Source organism: Mustela erminea, chromosome 10 (genome assembly GCF_009829155.1).
Source record: "Mustela erminea isolate mMusErm1 chromosome 10, mMusErm1.Pri, whole genome shotgun sequence".
Classification (NCBI taxonomy): domain Eukaryota; kingdom Metazoa; phylum Chordata; class Mammalia; order Carnivora; family Mustelidae; genus Mustela; species Mustela erminea.
In genome coordinates, this window is record NC_045623.1 from 25,133,009 (window position 1) to 25,157,182 (window position 24,174).

A 24,174-nucleotide genomic window follows, 5' to 3' on the forward strand; every position below is an offset into this window, starting at 1 on the left:
AATGTTCTGTAAAGCTTATATTCTCATCATTGGCACTATCCGTACAGTGGCAGTAATTTGAAGGATGAGGTAAAATTCCTGGCTGGGATTTATGAAGCCAAAATGGGAATTACTTCAAAACACTCAAGTGCTCAAATGATCTGACAGGGGTAGAAGAAATATTGTAAGTTGTGTTAGTCATCAAGTTATCAGTGTTATTTTAAATAGTTGTGACCAGGACCCTAGGAGTTGGATTTGATGGGAAAGAGAAAGAAGGCTGCTAGAAGAAGTAGAAAGGACATGGTGGGAATGTGGACTAGATATGTGTGTTTGGGAACTTTGGGCAGTAGGAGATGAGGTGGCTGCGAGGAGTGCCCTGGCAGTGGGGGGCCAGCGAGAGGCGGGTGACAGTGAAGGTGCCTTCTTCAATACCCAACTTGGAGACACACCTTAGAGACACACTCAGGGTTTCCTAGGAGATTCATGAGGCAACCTTTAAAATAATATCTTGACAGTTAGTGTCCTACTTCTTAGAAACTCAAGCACTTTACCAAACACTGCACATAGCACTCAATTATAATGATTACATTTCCAAGAAACCAATGTAGGTTTCAAGAGTTTAGAAAATTGGTGACTTTAGAGATTCTCTCTCTCTTCCTCAATTCAATGCAACAAACATTAGTGAATATTATTATGTGCCAGGCACTGTGCTGGCCCCTGGGCATAAGAAGATAAATAATAAATGAACACTTGAAGAATGATTCAGATGGGTAGGCGTGTGGGTAGGGCTTGGGTAGAGACAGTTGTTGGCATGGGGCTTTGTTTCAAGAGAAAATATATGACAGATAAGGAAGAGGGGAAGAATATTTCAGATAGGGTCATTGTTTCTTCAGGAAATAGTGGGTAATATGGTAGGATTTAAATACAGGACTTGGAAAGGAATCTAGTGGAAAAGTAAATATAATTTTGGCTTTTATTTACTGAACACTTTCTTGTAAAACTGGGTTAATGTCAGATTGCCATGCCTTCAGTGTTATGCTAAGAGACTTATACTTTTTGATTGGAGTAAGAGAAGAGTGATTCCCTGTGATAGAACTGTGAAGGAGTTTACAAGGCTATCGCCATGTAATCATGTCTATAATCATTGAATACTTGGGGTCAGGCATTGGGCTGACTATGTTAAACATTATCTCATTTATTAGGTCAGAATTTATTATACTCGTATGATGAGATGTGATAAGGGACCTGATTAGATTTTTAGTGATAGGGATAGAAAGGGGCAACAATTTATATAGTGTGAAGAAAGTACTTTGGAACCTTAATAGTTCATGCATTCATTCACTCACTTATTCATTCAACAAACATTTATTAAAGTACTCTTTGCCAGGCTCTGGGCTATGTGCCAGAAGCCAGCTGTATGTGGTATGAACTTACTATGTGCCAGGAGCTATTCCAAGTGCTGTGTTTTATTATTATCACCACTACAGATGAGAAAATAAAAACATGGAGAAATCAAAAACTTATCCAAGGCCAGAGAGCTACCACTCAGGGCTTGATCCACATTGTCTGGCCCTGGAGTTTCATCCCTTAGTCCTCCACACAATGTCCCACAGGTAAATAAGACTTCTGACCTAAAACACGTTATTTTTTAGTTGGGTAGAAGGACATGGAAACAAATAACTAAAATGCTCCAAGAGTATAATTCTAGTACGTAAAGTGCCATGTGTTATTTCCAGTTTTAGGTTATTTTGAATAAAACTGCTATAAACATTCATGTTCAGGGTTCTAAGTGCACAAAAGTCTGCTTTTCTGGGTTAAATGCCTGAGTACAACTCTTCTCGGATGGCATGGTAGCTGTGTTTAGTTTTTGAAGAAACTGGTAAAGTGTTTTCTAGGGCAGTTGTATCATTATACATTCCTAGAGGCAAAGTGTGAATGATCTAGCTTCTCTGCATCGTTGCTGCCTTTGGGGATTGTCACATTTTTTTGTTTTAGTCATTGTGATCGGTGTGCGGTGATACATCCTTGCAGGTTTCATTTACATTTCTCCAATGGTGAATGGTGTTCAGCGTCTTTGGATGTGCTTATTTGTCATCTGTAGATCCTCTTTGTTGACATGTCTCTTCATCTTTTGCTTACTTACCAACCGGATTTTTTTCCTGTTGAGTTTTGAGAATTCTTTATATATTCTAATTACTAGATACCAGTCCTCTATTGGATATGTGGCTTGCATATATTTTCTTCTGGTCCATAGCTTGAAGTAATAAGATCTTTCATACAGCAAAAGGTTTAATTTTGATAAAGTCTAAACTATCAATTTTTTGTTTGGTACCAAGTCTAAGAACTGTATCTAGTCCTTGGTTGTGAGGATTTTCTTGTACATGCTCATCTAAAAGTTTTATAGTTTTATGTTTCTCATTTAAGTCCATGATCTATTTTGTGTTAATTTTCATATAAGGTAAAGTTTAGGTCAAGTTTCATTTTTTTGTTGTTCTTTTTTTCCCCTTTATTTTTATTTTCTTTCACCTATGGATGCCCAATTGCTTCAGTAATTGGTTCTCTATTATGTTTCATTGATCTGTGTGCCTATCCCTCCAACATTACCACACAGTCTTGATTACTTCAGTTATAGTATAAGTCTTGAATGCAGATAGACTGATTGCTCCCACTTTATTATTTATTTATTTGAGAGGGAAAGAGAGAGAGAGCACATCTGTGTGGGGGGAAGGGCAGGGGAGGGGAAGAGAAGCACACTCCCCCCTGAGTGTGGAGCCAGATGGACTTGGGACTCCATTCCATGACCCAAAGATCATGACTGAGCCGAAACAAAGTGTCAGATGCTCAACTGACTGAGCCAACCAGCCATCCCTCTCCTTCTTTCTTTATTTATCTTTTTAAGGTCTTTATTTTTATTTTTATTATTTATTTATTTTTTAAAAATTAACATATAATGTATTATTTGTTTCAGGGGTGTAGGTCTGCGATTTACCAGTCTTACAGAATTCAAAGCACTCACTATAGCACATACTCTTATCAATGTCCGTCCCAGCCACCCATCCCTCCTACCCACCCTCAGTTTGTTTCCTGAGATTAAGAGTATCTTATGGTTAATTTCCCTCTCTGGTGTCATCTTCTTTCATTTTTCCCTCCTTTCCCCTATGACCCTCTGTCATGTTTACAAATTTGTCATACCAGTGAGATCATATGATAATTGTCGTTCTCTGATTGACTTTTTTGCTAGCATAATACTCTCTAGTTTCATCCATGTCATTGAAAATGGCAAAATTTCATTATTTTTTTGATGGCTTCATAGTATTTCATTTTGTGTGTGTGTGTGTGTGTGTGTATGTGTGTGTATCACATCTTCTTTATCCATTCATCTGTTGATGGGCATCTAGGTTCTTTCCATAGTTTGGCTATTGTGGACATTGCTGCTATAAATATTTGGATGCATGTGACCCTTCAGATCACTACATTTGTATCTTTGGGGTAATTACCCAGTAGTGCAATTGCTGGGTCATAGGAAAGCTCTATTTTCAACTTTTTTGAGGAACCTCCATACTGTTTTCCATAGTGGCAGCCCCAGCTTGCATTCCCACCAACAGTGTAGTTTCTCTGCATCCTCTCCAACATCTGTCCTTTTTTTTTTTTTTTAAATTTTTTATTTTTTATTTTTTTATAAACATATAATATATTTTTATCCCCAGGGGTACAGGTCTGTGAATCACCAGATTTACACATTTCACAGCACTTACCAAAGCACATACCCTCCCCAATGTCCATAACCCCATACCCCTTCTCCCAACCCCCCTCCCCCCAGCAACCCTCAGTTTGTTCTATGAGATTAAGAGTCATTTATGGTTTGTCTCCCTCGCAATCCCATCTTGTTTCATTTATTTTTCTCCTACCCCCTTAAGCCCCCATGCAGCATCACCACTTCCTCATATCAGGGTGATCATATGATAGTTGTCTTTCTCTGCTTGACTTATTTCACTAAGCATGATAAGCTCTAGTTCCATCCACATTGTTGCAAATGGTAAGATTTCATTTCCTTTGATGGCTGCATAATATTCCATTGTGTATATATACCACATCTTCTTTATCCATTCATCTGTTGATGGACATCTAGGTTCTTTCCATAGTTTGGCTATTGTAGACATTGCTGCTATAAACATTCGGGTGCACGTGCCCCTTCGGATTACTACGTTTGTATCTTTAGGGTAAATACCCAGTAGTGCAATTGCTGGGTCATAGGGCAGTTCTATTTTCAACATTTTGAGGAACCTCCATGCTATTTTCCAGAGTGGTTGGACCAGCTTGCATTCCCACCAACAGTGTAGGAGGGTTCCCCTTTCTCCACATCCTCGCCAGCATCTGTCATTTCCTGACTTCTTAATTTTAGCCATTCTGACTGGTGTGAGGTGATATCTCATTGTGGTTTTGATTTGTATTTCCCTGATGCCAAGTGATATGGAGCACTTTTTCATGTATCTGTTGGCCATCTGGATGTCTTCTTTGCAGAAATGTCTGTTCATGTCTTCTGCCCATTTCTTGATTAGATTGTTTGTTCTTTGGATGTTGAGTTTGATAAGCTCTTTATAGATTTTGGATACTAGCCCTTTATCTGATATGTCATTTGCAAATATTTTCTCCCATTCTGTCAGTTGTCTTTTGGTTTTGTTGACTGTTTCCTTTGCTATGCAAAAGCTTTTGATCTTGATGAAGTCCCAATAGTTCATTTTTTTAAAAAAAATTTATTTATTTATTTGACAGATAGAGATCACAAACAGGTAGAGAGGCAGGCAGAGAGGAAGGGAAGCAGGCTCCCTGCTGAGCAGAGAGCTCGATGTGGGGCTTGATCCCAGGACCCTGGGGTCATGACCCGAGCTGAAGGCAGAGGCCTCAACCCACTGAGCCACCCAGGCACCCCCCAATAGTTCATTTTTGCCTTGCTTCCCTTACCTTTGGCGATACACACACACACACACACACACACACACACACACATAAGGGTAAACATGATGAAGGGATGGAATATGAGTGTAAAGATGAAAATGAAAAAGATTTTAAAAAAGAATTGATAAGAAGTTGGTGGAAAAAAGTGAAAAAAAAAAAAAGGAGGAAATGTGATCAGGCTGGAGCCTAAAACAAAGCCATACGCTAGATTGAGGATATATTTCGGTCTGTTAGATGAAACTGTATCCCAAAATTTTAAAGACATAAAAACTTGTATGAATACAAAAAAATTAGGTAAAATACAATGAAGGGATAGAATATAACTATAAAAATGAAAATTAAAAAAGATTTTTAAAAATTCATAAGATAAAGTAGTTATAATAGGTTAAAATGGGAAAGAGGACAAATTTAAAAAGTAGAAAAAGAAAGTTAAAAATAATTTAACTTTGAAAGACTAAAGAATCATGGGGAAAAAGCCATGAATCCTATGTACTGTATTCCCCCAGCATTGCTATTTTGCAGTTCTCTTTGATCAGTAAACTTGGTCTTGGCTGGATGTTCTTCCTGATCTTCTGGGGAAGGGGCCTGTTGCAGTGATTCTCAAGTGTCTTTGCCTAAGGTGGAATTGCACCACCCTTGTCAGGGGCCAGGCTGAGTAATCTGCTCAGTTTCGCTCTTGGTAGCTTTTGTTCCCTGAGTGCTTTCCGTAGAGCTTTGAAGGGCAGGAATGAAAATGGTGGCCTCCTAGTCTCTGGCCCAGAGGAGCTGAGAACTTGGGACCTCACTCCTCAGTGCACTGTCAGAGAAAAGCAGCCAATCGCTCCTGTCTCCCTGGTCTCCAGCCTCACTCCCATCACACCCAGCCTGTGACTGAGCATTTCTGTCTCTGGTGCACGGTCTGTTTGGAGTCTCCAAACCCAGCAGATTTCTGTTGTACACTCCCGCGCCACTCTTCCTGGTGGAGGAAGGAGAGAGTCTCCCTAGATCTGCCACTTGTGGGGTCCCTGCTTGAAGAGAAGTGGCTTGGATCACGGTTGATGGCAGCCCCGAGGTGAGAGGCCACTCCTCAGCTCCATCTCTGTAGCCGGCTTCGCCGCTCTGACACTTGGGAGCTCTGCCACACTCAGGCACCCCCAGTCTTTCTGTGACCCCAAGGTTTCTGAGGGCACACTGACCCAGTGAGGGCTGAATCCCTCGCTTAGCCACTGGAGTGATGTCCCTCCGTGGACCAGACTTCTAAAAGTTCCAATTTTGTGCTCCACTGCTCTCTCACTTGGTGGTAAGTGGCTGACCGAGGCTCCCTCCCCCTGCAGTTTATCTTTCCAAATATCAGCTTGGATTCACTTCTTCACATGTCCTACCTTCCAGAAAGTGGTAGCTTTTCTGTTCATAGAATTGTTGCTATTCTCTTCGATTTCTTGTTGAGTTTGTAGGTGTTCAGAATGGTTTGATAATTATCTAGTTGAATTCCTGGGACCGGATAAAATTTAGGTTTCCTACTCCTCTGCCATCTTTCTCCACCCACCTCCTCCCTATTTATTTTTTATAAATTGTTTTAACTATTCCAGTTCCTTTGTCTTTCCATATAAATTTTAGAACAGTCTTGTCTATATCTATAAGACATCTTACTGAATTTTGATGAGAATTGTATTAAATCTTGTATATAGATTTGGGGAGAAGTAACAGCATTTTGTGCCTACTGTTCCAATCTATGAATCTGTTATGTCTCTTAATTTAGTAGATCTTCTTTGATTTCTTTCATAAGTGTTTTTTACTTCTCAACATATAAGTCCTGTCCTTGTTTTGGTAGATTTACACCTGTTTTTTTTTTTTTGAGCAATTGTAAATGGTATTGCATTTTCAATTTCAGCATTTATTTGTTCATTGAGAATATATAGAAATATAATTGATTTTTGTATGTTAATGTCCTGTGCCCTTGCTGAATTCATTTATTAGTTTGGGAAGTACTACAGGTTCCTTTGTAGATTCCTTAGGACTTTCTACATAAACAATCATGTCATCTGAAAATAGATGCTGATTCATTTTTTCCTCTCCAATCTCTTTGCCTTTCCCTCCCTTTCTTTCCTTATCCTTATTTACTAGCTAGAACTTCCAGAACTATAGTGGAGAGAGGGGTATCACTGCCTTGTTTCTGGTCTGGGTGGTGGGGATAGATGTGTGTACAGTCAGTCTTTTGTCATTATCTGTAGTTTTTGGTAAATTTTAATAATCAAACTGAGGGAGTTCCACTCCATGTCTAGTTTTCTGAGAGTTTTTAAAAACCATGAATGAATAATGATTATTTTCTAATGCTTTTTCTACACCAATTGATATAACAAAATGTTTTCTCTTCTTTAGCCTGTTAACATGATGGGTTATATTGATTGATTTTTAAACATTAAACCAGCCAGAATAAACCTCACTTGGTCATAGTGTATAATTCCTTTTGTATTTTATTGAATTCTATTGGGTAATATTTTATTAAGGATTTGTGTATCTATGCTCAAGAAGAATGTTGATCTGCAGTTTTTATTTTTCTTTTCTTTTTTTTTAAAAATTTTTTATTTTTTATAAACATATGTTTTTATCCCCAGGGGTACAGGTCTGTGAATCACCAGGTTTACACACTTCACAGCACTCACCAAAGCACATACCCTCCCCAATGTCCATAATCCCACCCCCTTCTCCCAAACCCCCTCCCCCCAGCAACCCTCAGTTTGTTTTGTGAGATTAAGAGTCACTCAGATAATGTTAACTTTACCAAAGTGCTAGCTTTCCCCATTCTGTTATTTGGGAGACATTGTGCAGAATTGGTATTTGTTTTTTAAAGTTTGGTAGAATTCTCCAATGAAACCACCTCTATTTCAAGATTTCTTATTTGGTAGGTTTTAATTGGTGAATTCAATTTCCTTAATAGTTAGAGGTATATTCAAATTATCTATTTCATATTAGTTTAATTGTGGTAGCTCGAGAAATTGGCTCATTTCTCCTACTTTGTCAAACTTATGTATGTAGGATTATTCAGTTTCCCCCATTTTCCTTTTGGTGTCTGCAGGGTCTGTAGTAAGATCCTCCATATCATTACTGGTATTGGTGATTCATGTCTTTTCTCTTTGCACTTTGTCAGTGAGACTTGCTAGCAGCTTGTCAATTTTATTGATCTTTAGAAAAATAGCTCTTTACTTCATTGATTTTTTCCTCTGTTTTCCTGTTTTTATTTTTTTATTTTTTATTTTTTATTTTTTTTTAAAGATTTTATTTATTTATTTGACAGAGAGAAATCACAAGTAGACGGAGAGGCAGGCAGAGAGAGAGGAAGGGAAGCAGGCTCCCTGCTGAGCAGAGAGCCCCATGTGGGACTCGATCCCAGGACCCTGAGATCATGACCTGAGCCGAAGGCAGCGGCTTAACCCACTGAGCCACCCAGGTGCCCCTGTTTTCCTGTTTTTAAATTCAATGATTTCTGCTCTTTATTTTTTCTTTCCTTTTGCTTACTTTGAGTTCAGTTTGCTCTTCTGTTCTTCTTTTTCTAGATTCTTGAAATGGGAGATTAGATTATTGATGTGAAACTTCTTATTTTCTAACATATGCCTTTCATACTATAAAGGTCCCACTCAGCCCTCTTTTAGCTATAACCCACAAATTTTGACATATTTCTTTTTTCATTTAGTTCAGTGAAATTTTCTTTTAGTTGAAGATTTCCTCTTTCATCTATGTATTATTGTGTTGTTTAGTTTCCAATTTTGTATATTTTCCTGTTATGTTTCTCTTATAGATTTCTAATTTGATGTGGTTGGAATATGTACTCTGGATAACTTCAATTTTGAAAAAATTGTTGAGTTTGCTTTTTTTTATGTTTCTCATACTAACACTCATAATGTTGTATTCCTTGTACCCACCAACCCCAAAAAACACCGAACAATTTACAGCTTTCTAGACATCAACTGGGTATCTTATAATTTAATTTAGTTCTGCCACTAACTAGTCATAGGCTTAAGGACTCAGTTCCATAAGACTGTCCTTGCTTCAGACACTAGTTGTAAGTAATGGGTCTCCATGGTTTGGTACAACCTGGCTACAAAGTTGAGGTTTGCCACAAACCTCCCTCAAATTTGATAATTTGCTGAAACAGCTTGAAAACTCAGGAAAACATTTACTTGTGCTTATTAGTTTATTATATACAAATCAATAGCCAGATGAAGAGGCATAAACAGCAATGTCCAGAAGGATCCTGAGCAGAGACTCTTCTGTCTCCAGGAAGTTGAGGTGTACCAGTTTTTTGGCATATAGATGTTTTCAGCAACCTAGAAACTTCCTGTATCCTGCATTTAGGAATTTTTGTGGAAACTACATCATGTAGGCATGATTAAGTACTAACTCAATCTCTAGACCTTCGTCCTTCTCTAAAGAATGTGGGTGGGGCTGAAAGTCTCAAATTCTTTTTTTCTCCTAAAGGATGTATTATTATTATTATTATTTGAGAGACAGAGGGAGGGAGAGAGTGAGCGAGCATGCGAGTGAATGGGGGGAGGGGCAGAGGGAAAAGGAGAGGGACAGAATCTCAGGAAGGCTCCTTGCTGAGTGAAGAGCTTGATGCAGGGCCCAATGTGGGCTCATCCCACAACCCCAAAATTATGACCTGAGCAGAAATCAAGATTTGGCTGCTCAAATGACTGAACCACCCAGGGACCCCAGAAATTTCCAAGCTCCTAATCATGGCTTGGTCTTCTGATTATCAGCCCCCATCCTAAAACTATCCAGGAGCCCATTAAGAGTTGCCTCATTTGAACAATAGAAATGAAGGGGAAATCAAGACATTCTCAGATAAAGGAAAACTGAGAGAATTATTTGTCATTAATAGACTTACTCTAAAAGAATGCATCTCCTTTTTTTTTTTTTTTTTTTAATCACCCAGGAAATTCCAAAAGATTTAGGAGCTCTGTGTCAGGAACTGAAGTAAAAACTGAAGTATTAGGAAAAAATGATGCTCCTAACATTCATATCCCTTAGGAAATTACAAGGTTTTTAGGAGCTCTGTGACAGGAACAAGGGGCAGAGACTAAATATGTATTTCCTGTAATATCACACTTGCCTATATGGTGTTATCTGAAGTTCATATGCTGATAATGAAGGTTATAGATATGAGGTAAGGAGGAAAAAAGAAAATGACGATAGTTTGGGTTAAGCACCATAGAATACATTAAAAAGGGAAAAATGAAAGAAAGTTGGGTATCCTCTTATGGTTCCAAATCATAAATTTTTGGTTACAAAAATCTGTAGAGTTTATCCCATTGTGCTCCCTCACACTCATCCCACCCCACCCACAATTTCTTACCTTCAGAGAGGCAAGGACAAAATCCAGATTCACATAGCTCATGAATGGTGAAAGTTTATTCAAACTTAGATCTGTCTCCAAAGTTTATTCTAAAGCCTATATAGGTTAAGGAACTGAGAGTTTGGTATTAATTACATGGCTCCCTTAGAGGTGAACATGGCAGAATTTAAGTATAAGGGGCACCTGGGTGGCACAGTGGGTTAAAGCCTCTGCCTTCAGCTAAGGTCATGATCTCAGGGTCCTGGGATCCAGCCCCACATCGGGCTCTCTGCTGAGTGGTGAGCCTGCTTCTCCCCTCTTACTCTGCCTGCCTCTCTGCCTACTTGTGATCTCTCTCTGTCAAATAAATAAATAAAATCTTAAAAAAAAAAGAAGAATAAATGAAACAAGATGGGATTGGGAGGGAAACAAACCATAAGTGACTCTTAATCTCACAAAACCAACTGAGGGTTGCTGGGGGGAGGGGGGTTGGGAGAAGGGGGGTGGGGTTATGGACATTGGGGAGGGTATGTGCTTTGGTGAGTGCTGTGAAGTGTGTAAACCTGGTGATTCACAGACCTGTACCCCTGGGGATAAAAATATATGTTTATAAAAAATTAAAAATTAAAAAAAAAAGAAGAAAAAGATGATGTTGGTGTAGATATGAGCTTTAGGGAAGATGGAGAAGAAGAAAAAAAGTCAGAGGATATTTTTGCTAATCTGTATTGCCATTTGCTGATTTTTCTGTGTCAAGGATTTATTTTCTTTATAAAGAAAAGAATACCTACATTATTTTTTGTTAGGATTTTTGTAAGGATAATGCAGGAAAAAACTGTAAAGCATTTAAGGTAGTGTACAAATACTCTTATATGTTCAAATTTAATACTACTTGATATCCTGAACATAATTGCTTATAAGTTTTCTGTTCAATGAAAGGAATTCAAATTAGAAACATAGCAAATGAGTATTTTCTAATAATTCGAACTCCTTAAAGTGGAACTGGAAAAAAATACTCACATTCACTTTTGTATGCATTAAACCCCTGGAAGAATAAACAGGACATTTATAATGTTGGTTCTTTGTTGCAAGGTGGGGTACAGTGGGGCTGCTGGTCTAGCTTAGCTTTGTTGTTGAACTGGGCAGATGGGTTGGAGGGAGACTTTTGCTTATACTATTTTATAGTTAAAAAAATTTGATCCCTGTGAATATACTGATTATCTAATTTTATAAAAGAACAAAAAAGGTAGAATTGGCCATCTTAAGAATTTACCCATACCTTTTTCCAGGAGTGTTTGGGTTGAGGGTGCCTGCCCATTAACCAGGGAAGTTGTAGAGAGCTATTCCTTCCATGAGTGAGAAGCAGAATTTGATGGCTTCTATTGTCCCTGTGGTATGATTCCTGAAATGTGAGTGGATTCTCTATTCTCCCAGGCTTTATTCATGAAATATACACTAAGCACATGCTATAGTGAGTTTGTTTATGTAGTGAAATCCAGCAAATACTGCTTCTAATTGCATGCTTTGTCTACTTTTTATGTTGGCTAGATCACCCTTGTCAACTAAGAAGGCTTTGCATTAAAGGAGAGATTCTGCTACACCTAAAATCACAGAACTAACATTGAAAACATTGTCCTGTCAATACCTAAGTGCCCATGTAGCCCCTTGATTGATGGGAGCAGAATGACCTATTGACCCACATTGGCATTATCCAAGGGCCAACATTATCAGTCAGTTCTCCTTTCATAAAGGAGACAGGGTGCCCAATATCATTTATGTATAGAAAGAATCTGCACTGGGCTCCTTATCTTTCTTAGTTTGACTTTTGTTCTGACTTGTGAACCCTGTTTTAGATTATAGTGTTGTTGACCTCTCATCTGTTGGCCCTGACATGAACTATGCTCTGTGGCTAGGTTTAAATATTTGCTTTGTCTCTGTTTAGAATTATACTTTCTTTCCTCTTCAATCTCTGATGGGCCTTGAAAATTTCTTTTCAACTTTCCAAAGAGAACCCTTTTAAAAATCACTGTTATCATGGAGTTGCCTCTATAATTATTTTGGCCTTAAATTTCATTCTCTGTACAACAATAGAATTGTCATCTGGTCAACCCAGTATTGTTGTGGAATCTTGTGACCTTTTACAATGTGTCATAATTGTAACGAAATTTTATTTGTGTGTTATTTTATTGAGCACAGTTCATCAAGGTTGATAAAATAAAGTACAGATATGCAGAAGCACTGTGGATTTCCTTTCCTCAAATCAATTTTCCTTTCTCTCAGTTAAGTCTGGAAAATGAATATTACTAAGACGAAACTGTAAAAAATTTACCAATATTGACATCATCTGACTAGTGAGTGGGTAGTAAAGGACTCACCTTTTAGAAGCAAATGGATCCTTTCAGGTAACTTCAGCACCAAACAGTATGCCAGAGATGTTCACTCTTACATGAGTTAGGCAATTTATGATCAGATTTCCCTCAACTTTGAAAGTTGCAAGTACTGCTAGATAACTGTCCGATCAAGCTCATTTCATGCAATATTGAATAGAATCCAAGTTAGCCTTCAGTCAGTTGGCTTCCACAGGAGACACCTTTCTATAATGACTCAGAATTGAGAAATTTTTATCAGCCACTCTTAAGAGAGGAATGTTGTGAAATTGGAACACATTTTAATATTAAGAGTCTGCTTTTACAACTACAGATTTCCCCAGGGACAGACTTTTTATTCCCAATTGATTACTTGGTGCTACATCACTAGGCAAAAATTCCCCAGAGTTCAGTTACCTCTTGGTCACATTTAGTTTGATAAGAATATTTAACTGAGGAGTGTACCAAATATTTGCCATGCCTTGTTCCTTAAAACTTAGGTTATATTTGAAAGTTTACCTAAAATAATTGTAAGATACTTTTTGCTTTGGTTTTTTGTAGGCTCGTAAGCATCAGATTTATAAGCACTAAAACAGAAAAATATATAAAAAATAAAAACATTAAAACATTTTTATCACTAAAAAGGTAAGACATTAATATAATTGTCATATACCTCAATACTTATTTATTTCAGTTAAAATAAGTAAGGAGAATAACTTTCACAGTTGACTTCTGATTTTAGAGAAACAATAGGCTAGTCATAAAAATTTTAGGCCTTGACTGGCAATTCTATCATTTTATTTTAGCATTCACTGTTGCAAAAAGTACTGCTGAAACTACCTGATTTTAACTGTTTTGAAAGACACTTTCTCAGAAACTTTGGAATTCCTACTTTCTGCCCCATTTAGCTCTCTGTTCTTTTGGGATTTCAGTTAAAAGTAGTTAAGACTTTCTCACTATAATATCTCCTATATTACTTACCATCTTTTCTGTATTTTCTTTACTTTTATCTCTCCATGCTTCATTTTGATGATTTTATTCAAATTTTGCTTTTAGTTCACTATTTCTGTCCTCAGCTGTGCATAATTTAATTTTAGAGTCATCCATTGAGTTTCTAATATCAGTTGTATTCTTCATGTCCAGAATTTCCATTTGATTTTATTTTATAGCCTATATTTTTTGTCATATTTCTTCATATTTTTTGTCTTTTTTGACATATTAATAAAGGCTTAAAGTCTGTGTACCAATTTTCATCATCTGAATCTCCCAAATCTGTTTTCTCTTATTTCTTTTGGTTTTTAATTACATTGTCTTGTTACTTTTGATGTGCTGAACAATGTATTATGAAAACTATAAAATTAATTTGAAGCATATGAGAGTGCTATCCCTGGCCTTACTAACTGTATTTTTTTTTCTTGTCAAGAGTGTAGAAGCATTAGCCATCCCAGAACAACTCATTCTAATTATAGAAATTAATATGATATGAAGTTGTGTTTTAGTCCCTGCAAAGGTTGAACTATTTCTGGTTTATCCTTCTTCCTAGACTCAACCCTTTGGGATTATAACCCAAAGTGTAGAGTGTTTCACCAGAGAAAGTTTGTTCCCCTATCATATAAAGTTTCCAGAATGTCAGTTCAGCATCTCAGTGTCTTTTCTAAAAGAAGCAGAAGTCTTCAGAAAAAGTGGCCTTGAATGCAGGGGTTTCTTCTCTGGGTTCCTTTCTCTTCCATGATCAGTTTGTATTTATAGACAATGTTGATGAACTAAAAATCAAATTGTATCTTCTTAAGCCTTAGTCATATTATTCCACATCCCTGCTCCTCAAGAAACTTATGATGAAACCTTAAAAATCCATTCTGAGTCTGTGTCATTCTTTGACCACATAATTACCTTGCCTCAGCAGATGTACAGGAATCTATACATGGACCCTTTCTTGATTTTATTGACATTTATCAGAATAAATACTTGAAGGAAGTTTCTGCCAAGGGATAGGAATATTTTAAAAAATTTGTGAGAGAAGAGAGTTTGGTTTTATTGATTTTTATTTATTCAGTCTACATAATTGGTGGCATTAATAATTTGATCATCAATTTGCCTTGTTTTGGATAAACTAATGTAGGTCACAGAAGTGGACATATTGGGTAAACTTTTGACTTTTTGACATGAAGAAAAATAACAAAGTGCTAAAAAGAGGCTAGATAGAGATTCGTAGACTCTGTATTCAAGACCTTGCTTGGTTACTCATTATTTATGTGGCCTTGGGAAAATCACTTACTCTCTTCAGTTTTCTCATTTATAAAATATAGAGAATAAACTTGAGTCAAAATTTCTCCTAACAGTATAATCCTTTTTTTCCCAAGGGAAACTTACATAGAAATTCAAAATTAGAAAAACAAACAAACCCAAAAAAACACAGCTAAATTGGATGTGACATTGTGTTTAGTGTGTGTGTGTGTGTGTGTGTGTGTGTGTGTGTCCTGGGTTACAGCAGGTGCAGATTTGCCCTGCCTTTGCCTTTGGGGTGGTTCCAGGATTCTGTGGAGTAAATAGTCATGATGTCTGTTCTAGGTCTTCAGAACACAAGTCTAAGAGTGATGTTACATTCATTGCAGGACATTGGTGAGAACAGAGATTGAAGGTTATTTGAAGGTCAGAGCATTCCTTGAAAGGAAATATTTCCAAGTGATTTCTGCTGATGCTCTTTTCATGAATCTGTTACTATTTCTGGCAACAACTCAGCAATGAGGTTGGAAGTGGCTGCCATAGAACTTGAAAAGAGAGAAGAGATTCACACTGAGGATCAATAGGAAGCGGATGAGGATTCAGTGAAGGATATTTTCCAAGATGACTTTTCCAGAGAGTAATTTGAAGTGTTTTCCTTTCTTTTAATTCAGGACCAATATTCCTAAAGACATGAGGCTGGTGATGTATTTCTAGAAGAAGCATCATAAGCAAGTCATTGTTTTTGCCTGCTTGACCTTGACCATCCTGATGCCAGCAATTACCCTGTTTACTGCTATCTAAAAAGAAAAATGCTGTGTGGAAGGTCTTGTCTACTGTTATTTGAACATTTGGAGAAGTCATGGAAGAAAAATAAAAGTTGATTAATGTGATCAGGAGAGAGCAAATGGAGAGAACTTCAATAGCAAATTTTTTCCTTAACATACAGGTAGTTTTGACCTAAGTCTGTTTGTTAGGCTATGTTGAATTAGTGGGTGGGCAAACAACAACAAAAGATGGTAAGTACTGTGGTTACAACTAAAGAGGGTGGTACTAAGCCTGCTGGTGGTGACAGATTTCTTTGAGTGGGTAGATTTCAGAAGATTGAAATACAGGATGACTGGTTTCTCTCAAGCAAGCTTTTTCTAGACTATCTGAAATAGATTGGTTGAGTGTTGCTGAATGTTTAATAATCTCAGAGTGATCTAGAAATGGAAAAAAAACTATAAATTTTTGACATCTAAATACTGGGTCAGAACTAGATAGAAGTGAAAAAAAGGGTATAGCTTGTTGTATACTCTCCTCTTTTGTCTTATGTTAAGGAAATAAACTATATGTTTGAAGTGGGTCCAGCTATGGTCTGTAAACATACACAAAATTTTATAGCTTTTCAGCAGGTTAAGAGGGATTTCTTTAATACATCTATCCATCTATCTATCTATCTATCTAATCACCTACCTATTTTCCCACAAATCTATCAGATCTGGAAACTGGAAGAATGTGTAGTTTTTCTTTATAACTTTCTTGACCAGGTGATGCTAATACTGCAAAGTATCTCTTTCCTAGCAGACTATGACCTCATTGTGACCTGGCACTCAATTTATTGAAACACCTTGATCATTATTTTTAAAGCCTTTTAGGGAAAGAAAAGTGAAGATATAAAACTGGTTTTGTCTTTGTTTTTGCCTTTAAAAAAAAAAAGATTTATTTGTGTTCAGGGAAGGGGAAAAGGGAGAGGGAGAGAGAATCTCAGACAGACTCCCTACTGAGCATGGAGCCAGACGCAGGGCTCAGTGTCATGATCCCAAGATCATGACCTGAGCTGAAAGTAAGAGTCAGGTGTTTAACTGACTGAGCCACCCACGTGCCCCTGTTTTTGTTTTTTGTAAGGAGGATAACTTTCTCTTTTGCTAACCTAATAGGGAATTTAACTTTCATGTATATTCCAAGCTTAATTCTTTCTGCAATAGAACTCACCTACAGTGTCCCTGTGGTTGGAATTTTAAACCTGCTATCATGAGCATAGCAATTTATCTCTGTGGCTGGATGGGTCTTAGGAAAAGAGGCACACAGAGGGGATTTGACAAATTTAAAATTGGCTTTTAGTTTGTATGTTGAAAGAATTCTAAGAGCAGGAAATTACGCCTTGAAAAGAGTTAGGAAATAACTGTTCAAAGCTTTTTACCAGTATATTTTTCACAACGATCTGTAATTTTGAAAGATGACTACAGTCGAGTGGCCTTTTTGTAGACTGGAGAATTGAAATAGTCCAGCCCCTCTGTTTAATAGATCACCAAGCTCATTAGTATGTTGAGGAATGGCAAAATTATCCCATGCCCAAAAGTAATTAGGGACTGAAGTGATTTTTGTAGTGAAGCCCAAATTAAAATTTAGCTATAATTTTCATGAAATTCATTGGTTGATGTAGTATTGTCCCTTTCATTGCTGAAGTCAGTAAGCTGTAAGAATATGATAATGCAATATTGAGAAGGAATTCTGATTCTATTCACTTCTTTATTTGGTTGCCTAATGATTCTGTAAGGGAAGATAATATAAGTGGATACCTCATTTTATGCAATTAGAAAAGTACTTGATAATATACTTCAAAAATATATTAAATACATTTTAAATGCACTTTGGAAAATATTTATTTATAAGACTCTGTTAATCTTTTGTAAATTAAATATTTCAGACTCATGCTTACTATATTTGTAAGTTCAAGTCTTTTCTATTTCTTAAACTTAAATTTGGACATATCTGCCTCTTGAAGTGAGGGTAGATGGGAAGGAAATATTAGGTAAAAGAAAGATAAGAAGATGGCTAACGGGGAAAGAAAGTAAAACCCTATCTGGAGGCAGAATTCTTCACTGTAGGTGTTTGGGAAAAAGGAAAAGCAGAACTCACAATGCAGCTGATGAAGGTGAGCAATCTTTAAGAAAGAGAGCAAACAACACTGTTAAGACAAAACTTTTTCTGTTGTGTACTAGGGAGAGTGAGATTACTGTGTCTATCTGGTGAGTCAGGTTTATCAGTGACTATCCTTGTAGGTGTAAGCAAAACAAACCCACTTGTAATACACAATTAACATCTCCCTTCTACTGCCACAACCAGTCATGAATGATGGCAATTTTGAGTAACAGTGTTTATCTTGAAAGAGCTCACAACACTTCATAGACACTTTCTCTCTTTCTTTAGATCTCTCATGCTTCCAGACAAACCCACACTGCATCTCCACCTCCTCAGCTCACAAGGAAGTTGTTGACTGACAGACTCAGTGTACGAAGCTGCCCAGCCCTGCCAAATGCTGGATTTGGAGCTAGCAGGAGGTGCTTTTGGGTGTTCTGTTGGGATCTCCCTAATCATTTTTTCATAGCCTCTCTGAATTTGCTCTTGCCATCTGCCCAGGTCTATGGTAAAATGCACACTTGGAAAGGTTGCAGTCAACTCTACTTCTAAGATCAGCGAGCATGTGATACGCTTCCCCATCCTCCTCTGCCCCCTTCCTGCTCTCATTGCCTCCCTGGAAGGCAGTGAGAATGTCTACTTCACTGGAAGAAATCTTAAAGCCCAGAGAGTATTTGCTGCATCTTCTGATCATTCAATAACTGTTAAAGAAGAACTGGAGTTTCCTCTGTCCTCCTCACAACTCCTAAATGTGGAATCACTTCTCCTTATCGGTGATCAACTTTCAGTAAAGAGCAGATACTATTTTTTTGAAGAGGCTAAGAAAGCATGAAATACTGACATGAACAAAGTTCAGAAGTCTAATTAGTTGAGTTATAACCCAGCCCTTGCTGGCTGATTGGCTTTGTCCTGTAGTTGCCTAATGTATAAAGTAAGATGATGAAGCCTAGCTCGTGGGGGAAGGGAGAGCATTGCAAGAATGATGAATAGTGGAAGTGTTCTGTAGGCCACAAAGATTCACAAAATTGTTATAGTTACTTGGATTTTTTATTTTAAGGATGCATGCTTTTATAAAAATCCAGAAAATTTAGCAATTTCTGGTAAAATTAGATGGCGGGAAAGTTGAGCACTTTATACCATTTGACTTTGGAGCAGGCAGAGGCAGAAGGAAAATGGAAAAAAATTCTGATTCACCCTACTATGTCTTTTAGGTGATTGCAGGAGGCACCATCAAAAGTTTACACTATAGAAAAACGCTAGTTTACTAGCAGCTTCTGTTTCTCTTGCTGCACCTTATTCTTGCATGGCTCTGAGGAAGTTAAAAGCAGTGATAACATTAAAGGTCAGATGAATTATTACTATAGTGTTCAAGCCAAATTTCTGATAGAGTTTTCCAAAAATGTATAAAGAATCATTCTTAAGAGCCTGTCTCAATGAATTGTTCTTTATTTGCCATGCAGAACTTTGTAAATATTTAACTTCCTTCAGAGGTTGGAATGTACAAATATTATTTATTATTTCTAATGATTGGAAAGAGGCTTGGTATCTGCAAACAAAAGGTATGAGTTGAAAGAGAATGCATAATACAATGCATTTCTTTATTAGTGCAGACACTTTCTTTATAAGCTGGCAGAACAGCATCTGAAAAGAAAAAGTGAGTGATTCTCAAGATGATTTGTCCCTTAGTAAGCTCAAGAGGTGGTGTTTAAAGTAGAAATAACTTTTCTTCATTGATTGCTTATTATGTGCAAGGCTCTATTCGGAGTAACCGCTTTATGTGCATGTTCTGCCGTCTGCCACAGAACACAGACTAACAGAGGATGCAAACTGGATTGTGTTGGAAACGTCACTTACCTATCTTGGTATGTTATCATGTCAATTATTTCATTATTTTAATGATAATTCCAAAGATCCTTGAAAAAGAAAAAGAGAGAGATGGACACACAGATAAGAGAGAGAGAAGGATTAGAGGGGGCAGACGCCGAGAGACAAGAAGAAGGAGGAGGAGGTGGAGTGGGAGAAAGAGCGAGAAGATGGAGGAGATGGAGACAGATGAGTTGTGAGATTCAGGACTTTGTGGGGAAACATGACTCATGACACATAACAAAAACACAACTTCATTATTGTCTCCCTCAGGTTTATTTCAGACATTCAGTGAGCATAATTATCTCTTGCTGGTGAATCAGAACTTGGGTAGGTTCCATTAACTTTTTTGCTCTTATTAACATATCCTACCAACTCTTAAGAAACAAACCAAGTCTCAGTAAATAAATCAGAGTTGCCAAGTCTAAGATGTTAATACACAATGAGCTTGATTCAATATCAGATGTTTCCCCCTTTTCCAACTCAGGCTTTCTTCTAGTTGACAGACATGATGGAAGAGACATTGTTGGCTTCTCTCTTCCTATGCTTTGTGCTTTCCTCCTCTTTAACACTGTTCTCATTCCAGTTTTTGAGCTTGTTCTTGACCCTATTAAGGTTTGGGAAGGCAGGTGGAAGAGGACAGAAAAGATCATAAACTGGCTCTTCTGGGCTGAGTACTTTTCAAATGTGATTCTCTCTCTGCTGGGCATTTTTGTGGGTTCCTCTGAGCTTCTCATTCATGGAGACCTCTCACATTTAGATTTGTTGACCCTCTCAGAGCTATCTCTACAGTGCATGTTCACTTTGACTCCCTTCAAGTGTCTTTTAGCTTCTTGTTCCTGGAATTTCTTTTCTTGTCCAGGTGTCCCTACCTTGGTGGGCCCACTCTGATGCCATGGTAGCTCTGTCTACCAAGGGACTTGACTCTTATCCACCAGAAACATTCATACATCCCTTATCCCACAAAAGTTTGAGAGAAGAGCTCCACGTCAGCAGGGCCACCCTGCCACAGGTCATTCTGTCTGAGGATTGAGTCAAGTTTCAGTCTTCTGTGCCTATCAATTGCAAGGGAAAATCTAGTTGTGAAGAAGGTGCCATGGGAAGTCCATTTACTCTGCTGGAGAGACATGAGGCAGACACTTCTCTATCCTGAATAGGTGGGAGAAAGCTCAAAGCATAACTTTCTCTGAAGAAGTCTCCTTCCAAATATTTTCCCACTTTCATTCTCTCTCTCCCTTTATCCTTTTTATATTTTCAAGGTGAGTGAGGTGGATCTATAACTTGGGAAACTACTGTAACTTCTCGATGGGGAGAAACTCTGCATATGGTGAGCTGTCTCACCCTGTTTGGCATCTGATACAGATCATACTGATGGCTCAGTAGAAATCAAGTCAGGAGTAGTCCTCCTCTAACTATGTTAGTAATGACCTGCTTTGCAGTTCAAATAAGCGTGACAAGGAAATAATCAAATTAAGTAATTTTAATGGTTTTATTAATTATAATCTCAGAGTCTAATATGATTCTCGATACAAAAAAGTACCTAGCAAATGTTTGTTTGCAGAAGACAAGAAGAGGAAAGGCAGACAAGTCACCTATTATAATCTGATAAATGTACCCATATGCCAATGCCCTGCTTTTCCCCCTTTAGCTTCTGCCAGCTTTGCCCTTGATCTTGCTCTTAGTCCCAATGGTCATGTTTACTCTGTTTATAACTGCTGTCTTTCCTTTGACTAACTGAAGCTCTGAATTTGGCCATCTATCTCTGCAAGTTCACATTTGCTATAAAACCTGGTTTTGGGGTAAGTTTTCACTACTTTGATGATGAATGTTGACTTATTTTATTTTTTAAAAATATATTTTTTTAAGATTTTATTTATTTATTTGACAGACAGAGATCACAAGTAGGCAGAGAGGCAGGCAGAGAGGAGGAAGCAGGCTCCCCGTTGAGCAGAGAGCCTGAAGCGGGGCTCGATCCAAGGACCCCGAGATCATGACCTGAGCCGAAGGCAGAGGCTTCAACCCACTGAGCCACCCAGGCACCCCTAAAAATATTTTTATGTATTTATTTGACAGAGAGGTAGAGAGGGAGCACAAGTAGGCAGAGTGGCAGGCAGGGGGGGAGGGAGAAGCAGGCTCCCCGCTGAGCAGGGAACCTGATGCGGGGCTCTATCCCAGGACCCTAGGATCATGACCTGAGCCTTAGGCAGATGCTTACCTGACTGAGCCACCCAAGTGTCCTTACCTATTTTATTTTTTATTAACTTACCAATTATTGAGAATCTACTGTAAGTCAGGCATTAAGTAGGCACTGAGAATACAAAACTTAAAAGGATATAGTTTTCATATATTAACACAATAACTGATGTACATACAGTCACTAAGTGCTTTAGGGGAATTATGTCATTTAATACTTATAACAACCATGAGCTAGATGTTGTTATTCTCATTTCCATTTTACAGATGACAAAACAAAACACAAGAAGGCTAAATAAATTGTTCAGGCTCCCCTAAGAGTAGGATGGGTCTGGAAGTCTCTTTTTTTTTTTTTTTTTTTCCCAAGCAGGCTCCTAAACCCAGCATGCAGCCCACCATGGGGCTTGAACTCATGACTCCGAGATCAAGACCTGAGCTATGATCAAGGGTCAGACACTTAACCACCTGAGCCATCCAAAAATGTAGTAGTCTCATTTTTAACCAATATGGTATGCAACTTCCTTCATCTACTTGGTTCTGCCTGATGTATTGAATAACTTCTGCCTGCTTCTGCGGTTGAGTTAGTGCGTTAGTACTGTGGTAGGAGTTGGGGCTGGTGATGGTAATGAAGCTTTTTTTTTTTTTTTTTTAAGATTTTGTTTATTTATTTATTTGACAGACAGAGATCACAAGTAGGCAGAGAGGCAGGCAGAGAGAGAGGAGGAAGCAGGCTCCCTGCCGAGCAGAGAGCCCTGATGTGGGGCTCGATCCCAGGACTCTGGGATCATGACCTGAGCTGAAGGCAGAGGCTTTAACCCACTGAGCCACCCAGGCGCCCCGGTAATGAAGCTTCTAATGAAATTATAGAGGCGCAATATTGTGTGGGATAAAGAACATTGGTTAAAGTCATGGCTTCAATATTTAGCTGTGTGTGCTCTTTCATATTATAAGAAAGGCATAAGCCTTAATTTTCTAACCTGTAAAATAAGGATAATAATGATACCCACTAAGGAATGTAGGGAAGGTGAAATAGAATTTAACAAAATATGTGATACTCAGGAAGCATTCAATAATTTATAGCTATTATTTTTTTGAACTAAATATATTTTAAGATATAATACACTGAAAATATTCAAGTTTGAGCTTCTTTCTGGAAAGACCAAGGTTTTGCTCTTTGTAGGACATTTGAAATGAGAAACTTTTGTTATTTCTATTTTAGAGAAGAAGAAAATGATGTGAAAAAACTGCCAGAAACCTGATAAGACTGTCTAAGAATTTGGTCTTTAGAAACAAGATTTCTTGCCTCTCTGTTCATTCTCTGTTTGTGGTGTCCATAGCTCAATGAAAAACAAGATTTCAACCTTTTGTTTCTTCTCCCAGAAATGTTTTTTACCTTGAATTCCATACCACTAGAAGACTGTGTAAGTCATATATTTTCTACCTAGTCTGTGATTTTAAAACGGTAAGACTGCTGCATAGTGAGGCCCCTCCCATGTTGGGGACTGCAGGCACAATGGTGAAGGGTAATGGCCTCTGCAAACATGCACAAGACATGCATGGGGTGCGAAGGGGAGCTCACAGAGGTAGATATTCTTTAAATTCCTAAAAGACAGTAAGGTAGTTAGTGAACGACACACCCTGTTTCAGCTATGAGTAAAAATAAAAAGGCCTGTGTTAGACACTGAGGTTCTATAGGAGCTAGGTTTGGCTGTTGGTGATGCTGAGATAGTTTAGCATTTGATCTTTGGATAAAAATTGGCTAAGTAGAAGATTATGTCATCAAAATGAATGGAATGCTTTGTGACATTGGAGGACACGTAAAATATGCAAACTCATTCTCACAAAAGGAAATAAAGCACATTCCATCTCTCTGAGGTTACATGAACCCCAAAAAGAAATAAAAAGATTTGAATCTAAAATTATTTTCTTTAAATTTAAGTCTTTTGTAGGGCACAGGTTTTAACTTCAGAAAGAAAAAATTATCCTCTAAAACATGAGGCAGGGGCACGTGGGTGGCTCAGTGGGTTAAAGCCTCTGCCTTCAGCTCAGGTCATGATCCCAGGTCCTGGGACTGAGTCCCGAGTCCCTGGGCTCTCTGCTCCGTGGGGAGCCTGCTTCCCTTCCTCTCTCTCTGCCTGCCTCTCTGCCTATTTGTGATCTCTGTCTATCAAATAAATTTTTAAAAAAATTAATAAAATCTTTAGCAAAACAAAACAAAACATGAAACAAAGCTTAATTTCTTAAATCTCTACTGGTCTCCTTAGTTTATTTAAAAGGTCCATAGGGAGTAAATCTTCAGGCATGAAAATGTCCTTTAGCAGAATCTCATAGTTTCTATTATGAGTTTCCCAGAAAGCCCACAGCGTCTCAGGATATTCTTGA

The 24,174-nt window shown here is 37.9% G+C and overlaps 2 long non-coding RNA genes across 2 annotated transcripts in view; both read left to right on the forward strand.

Annotated features, from left to right (window-relative positions):
• LOC116567828 overlaps positions 1 to 18,523 on the forward strand; it is a 28,050-nt gene extending 9,527 nt beyond the window's left edge. The window contains exons 3-4 of the long non-coding RNA XR_004276367.1: positions 15,507 to 15,851; positions 18,028 to 18,523. This is a non-coding gene — a long non-coding RNA (uncharacterized LOC116567828). The remainder of the gene's footprint in view (positions 1 to 15,506; positions 15,852 to 18,027) is intronic.
• Positions 18,524 to 19,752: 1,229 nt separating this feature from the next.
• Positions 19,753 to 23,745, forward strand: LOC116567826. Its single transcript, XR_004276365.1, has 3 exons — positions 19,753 to 21,398; positions 22,163 to 22,301; positions 23,012 to 23,745. It is a non-coding gene; the product is annotated as an uncharacterized LOC116567826 (long non-coding RNA).
• Positions 23,746 to 24,174: the final 429 nt, after the last annotated feature.